The 5789-nt window shown below is 35.8% G+C and overlaps 1 protein-coding gene across 1 annotated transcript in view; it reads right to left on the bottom strand.

Moving 5' to 3' along the window:
- LOC106874451 (casein kinase I) overlaps positions 1-5074 on the bottom strand; it is a 94541-nt gene extending 89467 nt beyond the window's left edge. Inside the window, exon 1 of the mRNA XM_014922187.2 lies at positions 4969-5074. The gene's annotated coding sequence lies outside the window, so the exon portion shown is untranslated. The remainder of the gene's footprint in view (positions 1-4968) is intronic.
- Positions 5075-5789: the final 715 nt, after the last annotated feature.

Below are 5789 nucleotides of genomic sequence, written 5' to 3'. Positions count from 1 at the left end.
ACTTATTCTATCGGTCTCTTTTGCTGAACCATTAAGTTATGGGGACATAAACACACCAACATTAGTTGTCAGGTGATGGGACACACACACACACACACATATATATATATATATATATATATATACATATATATGATGAGCTTCTTTCAGTTTCAGTCTACCAAATTCATTCACAAGGCTTTGTTTGGCCTGAGGCTAAAGTAGAAGACACTTGCCCTAAGTACCATGCAGTGGGACTGAACCTGGAACCATGTGGTTGGGAAGCAAGCTTCTTACCACACAGCCACTCATATATATAAAGTTGAGATGGCTATGACTGGAATGCCCTTAATCATAGGTTTGCTAAGTCACAGTATATATATTGGTGGTGCTCACTCTCCAACCTTCTTGTATACTTCAGAGTTACCTTTTTTCCATTGACCTTTCCGTGCTACATGCTCTTAGCTAATGACCTCAAATCCACTTAAGGTGTTCCAAAGTATTTTTGAACAGAATATTTTATCCACATAGCCTTACACTACAATATACTGGAAAATATCAACAAACGACTAGCATCCCATCCAGTGAGAACACTTCTCAACTTGCAGATTCTAAGACTTATTGCAAGAAACTAGCTTTCATATATATTAAGTTACATTATATAGCAGCTAAATCTCCCTCAAATAACAGACACAAAGTCAGAAATTTGAGGAAAGAAGTTGGTCAATTAAATAAAATAAGTGCCAATACCTGACTTGCACTAATTTTATTGACCCATGAAAGATAAAAAGGCAAAGTTGATCTCAGCAGTATTTAAACTCAGAACACAGAGAACCAAAATAAATACTGCAAGACATTTTGGGCTTCTTTTTTCACTACATAAGCTTTTTATTTATATTAATAAGCGCAAATTATGTCTGCCTGTCTAGTATATCAGTCTACATTGATATATAACTTTTTGGAATCAGAATGATCCCTGGATTGAAAATCCGCACTTCATTTGAGATTGTTAAGAGGAACACCTTTTCAATCACTTGCATCAGATTCATGACCACAGGTGAGCATAGATACAAACACCAAATTGAAGATGGCAAGTTTGGTCCCTTTTTTTTTACCAATCTCATATGATAGAATACTGGAAAAGGTACATTACAGTACCAACACCTGCAATTCTAGCATCCAATTCATTCTCCTGCTTCCCATCATTCATAAAAATGGTCCAGAGATACTTAAACTTCTCTACTTGTCTCCGTGATGTTCCACTCACATGCAGAATGTACTGGGAAGACATTCTTGTGAGAACCAATTTCTCAATCTTTGCAATACCAATTTTCGTCCTTACCTTGCAGCACTTGCAATGAACCCGTTCAGTGCATGCTGGAGATCACCTTCTGATGAAGTCCAACACACCCATTGAAAGGCTTCAACCTGGCACTATTTACCTGAACTTAAGCATCGGGACATTTGTATATGCCTACAGCTCAGAGCTAGAGTAGAAAATCCTGTCACACAGTGGGACTGAACCCATATTCATATAGTTGGTAAGTGAATTGCTGTCCTTGTTAATGAAAACATTTAGAATATTTGTACTATGGTTTCCAAAGACTACTGACAGATAAAATGTGAGGCCTGAACCAGCTTTTATATGGTCATTTGACTTGCTAGAAACAGCAGCCAAATCTCCTTCAAATCACACCCTATCAACTTTGAAAAAGGAGAGACACATTAAACATTGTGGTCCTAGATATATATAAGACATTGTCATGGATGGAATATTTTTGATCCAATATTTGCTGGATCAGAGTTGACCTGGGGTTCAACAACAACAACAAATGATTTCTAACAAAGGTACTTCAAATTTTGTGTGGAGAATAGGATTACATTGAGGACTATTTTGTTGGTACTTTATTTTATCAATCCTGGAAGGATGAAAAGCAAAGTCAACTTTAGTAGGATTTTAACTGGGAACATGTAAAATGTAATTAAATAATTAGGTCCTGCATAACTGTACGGTCAATACATTTTGCTCAGTCCTCTATCTAGTGATACATAATCTATTACGATAATTGACAGTGTATCTCATCTCTCAGTTTGTCCATCCTCAAGGGAGATAACTTTGGTCGCTATATACTAAGTCTTACCTGTTATATGCCAGATAATGTTGGGACTGTTTTTGCTACACATAATTAATTGGTAGTTAAAAGTATATTGTTGCTATTGGTAACTATAAACACAATAATGAGAAATTTGTTTTATTTAAAATTTATTTTACTTTAGTAAATATTTTTATTTTGAAAGAGTGGCTGTGTGGTAAGTAGCTTGCTTACCAACCAGGTTCAGTCCCACTGTGTGGCACCTTGGGCAAGTGTCTTCTACTATAGCCTTGAGCCAACCAAAGCCTTGTGAATGGATTTGGTAGATAGAAACTGAAAGAATCCCATCATATATATATATGTGTGTGTGTGTGTGTATATGTTTGTCCCCCCACCATTGCTTGACAACCGATGTTGATGTGTTTATGTCCCTGTAACTTAGTGGTTCGGCAAAAGAGACCGATGGAATAAGTACTAGACTTACAAAGAATAAGTCCTGGGGTCAATTTGTTCAACTAAAGGCGATGCTCCAACATGGCCGCAGTCAAATGACTGAAACAAATGAAAGAAAGAATGAATTCAGTTCCGTATTGAAGAGATGAGGAATTATGTACATTATTTACATTTGACGGATATTTCTCCTCATCTTGTTTGTTGTTAACACAACGTTTCGGCTGATATACTCTCCAGCCTTCTTCAGGTGTCTTGGGGAAATTTCGAACCTGGGTTCTCATTCCTAAGGTATTTTTCCATGTTTTTATTATTATTATAGTTCAGGTTAGTAGCCTGCGCTCTTAACCACTACACCATATGCCCACAGGCATATAGCATAGTGGTTAAGAGACGGGCTACTAACCCCAAGAGTCTAAGTTCAATTCCAAGCAGTGACCTGAACAATAATAATAATAATAATATGGAAAAATACCTTAGGAACGAGAACCCAGGTTCAAAATTTCCCCAAGACACCTGAAGAAAGCTGGAGAGTATATCAGCCAAAACGTTGTGTTAACAACAAACAAGATGAGGACAAATATCCGTCAAATGTAAATAGTGTAAATAATGTAAGAATGAATTCATTTCATTATTTTGTATGAGCACCATGAAATTTGAATAAAATACACCCATAATTATTGTAGCTATGTAACATTACCTGATATTACCCAGTGTCACAAGTATATTCTCAACACCAGATCTCATTTGATGAGCAACACTCTAATGATAGTAATAAGAAAAAAATCTTTTAATAATGTTGCTCAAGCAATGTCTGACTCAGAATCAAAGAGAAAACACCTCTACAAGTGTGAATCCAGTTTACATTGAGGGGTGTGAGGCACAAGCAACAGCTCTGAGAAAGTTGCTGGACTCCTACCATTGGTTAGAAGTTTACTGAAGCCAATGTTTTATGTCTGAGCTACTCATAAAACCGTTCCTAGCTGTTGTTGTTGTTGTTGTTATTGTGACAAGCTGGCAGAATCGATAGCATGCCAGACAAAATGCTTAAGTGGCATTTCATCCATTTCTATGTTCTGAGTTCAAATTCTGCCGAGGTCAACTTTGCCTTTCATCCTTTCGGGGTCGAGAAAAGAAGTACTGGTTGAGTACTGGGGTCGATGCAATTGACGTACTCCATCCCCCGAAATTGCTGGCCTTGTGCCAAAAGTTGCAACCATTATTATTATTATTCCTCAAGCAGTAAGCTGGTCGGATCATTACTGCACCAAATAAAATGCTTAGTCAGATTTCTTCTAGCTTTTTACTTTCTGAGTTCAAATACCTTTGAGGTCAATTTTGCCTTTTGCCCCTTTTGGGTCAATAAAATAAGTACTAGTTAAGCACCAGTGTCAATGTAATTAACTAGCCCCCTCCCTCAAAACTCATGCCTTGAGCCTATATTAGAAACAAAGGTGGCAAACGAGTAGAATCATCAGTACACCAGACAAAAACGAATGGTGGCATTCGTTCTAGCTTTATCGTCTGAGTTAAAATGGTCGGTAAAATAAAGTAGCAGCCAAGTGGTGCAGTCAATGTAATTGACTTATGCCTTCACTTTAAAATTCCTGGCCTTGTGCCACCATTTGAAACTATTGGCACTTTATTTGATATTGATCCCAGTTTAATAAATTGATAAAAATATATATTGTCAGTTGATAGTTGACGATTAAAAGAAAAAAAATTAGTCAGGGTCCTAGGAGGCTTGTGTTCATGAAGTTTTCAGTCCCTTTTAATCAGGTTGATAACCGATGCGAAGAACATGTACTAAGGGAATCGCGGTGGACGAGGGTTCGATCCTAATACTTTGAAACAGCGAACTCAGCTAAATACACCGAAGAACCAGGTGTTATTTAGCCCAAGTTTCAAAACTGATCGAGCTACAGTCATCCAGTTTTTTTTATTGTGTATCCAATATTATGCTATTTAAACCGGGAGGTATGGTGAGCATACCACCCAGGGAGAGAGCATCAACGTGGTCGCACGAAATAGCTGCCAAATCTTTCTCAAATCACACCTTGCCGTCTTAAATAAGGGACATACTGCGTAACGTAGTCCTAAATATTATTAAAAGATGAGATGGTCACGACTGGAACGTTATTCATCATAGGTCTGCGCCGTCGGGTACTCAACAACGACTATGACCACCAAGTAAGAACATTCATTATCTATCTGGAAAAATAATTACTTACGTAAAACCATCCCGTGGAGTAAAGAAAAAAAATGAATGTAAAACAAAGAAAAAATGAAAAACAAAATTAAACGTTACTAAGAAACAATAATTTGGTAATTTTCAAATTTAAGCGTTGATTTTGGTGAGGTTTCAACGGAGTTTATGGGACGTAATTGCACCCTAAAAGATTAGTCTACTTGAAAAATAACGTGGGAAAAATTCAATATTGATTACCGTAAAATATTTTTTTATCGTCTTCGCTGAAGTTTTTTTCTTTCCACAATTTTATAAACTATCGAAACATCACTATTTGCCATAAACACTCGCAATCACACTGACACTAGCAGTATGGCTCGCAGCCTTCGTTTCGTACATTTAGTTTTGTACATTTTTTTCACTTATTTAATTAATTTAAAAAAAAAAATTATTACATGAAAAGGCATTTTGTTTCACCTACGCCCGATATGATTATTTTTTTCTTTTTTTCACGACGTCTCTCATCGACTCAAAACTGAATGAAAAAAAAAATCATTTTTAAACGAAACTTATATCATGTAAAAAGAAAGTCACTCTACTTTCAGTAATGGTACGGAATAATGTTCAGATATTATATATATATATATATATATACATATATATATATATATAATATAATATTAGGATAAAAACTTTATAAGAATTTATCAAGTAGTTAGCGTGAAAAAACCTCATAAGGAAAAAAACCCATCATTTTTTTGCATAAATATATATAATTTAATTTTTATATATATATATATTAGTAAAATAAAAATCAATTAGGTACTGATTGGGGCTCTTCTTCCTCCCATAAGAAATTCGAAGCATTGCACCTATGTTACAAATCGATATTATACAAACATCTTGATAAAATAAGTAACAAGTCAAGCACAGTGGATCAACATGATAGACTACACACTTCCTCCAAAAAACAAATCTAAGGCCTTCTACTCATGTATATATATGTATAAATTTATACCTTATGGCTGGTGATGTAAACAGGAAAATAGAACTCAATTGTGCCCCCCCACCACCACCAT

The sequence above is a fragment of the Octopus bimaculoides genome, chromosome 22 (genome assembly GCF_001194135.2).
Source record: "Octopus bimaculoides isolate UCB-OBI-ISO-001 chromosome 22, ASM119413v2, whole genome shotgun sequence".
In the NCBI taxonomy this organism is placed as follows: Eukaryota; Metazoa; Mollusca; class Cephalopoda; order Octopoda; family Octopodidae; genus Octopus; species Octopus bimaculoides.
Note: the sequence above shows the minus strand (reverse complement) of the source record. Positions and strands in the feature narration are given on the sequence as shown.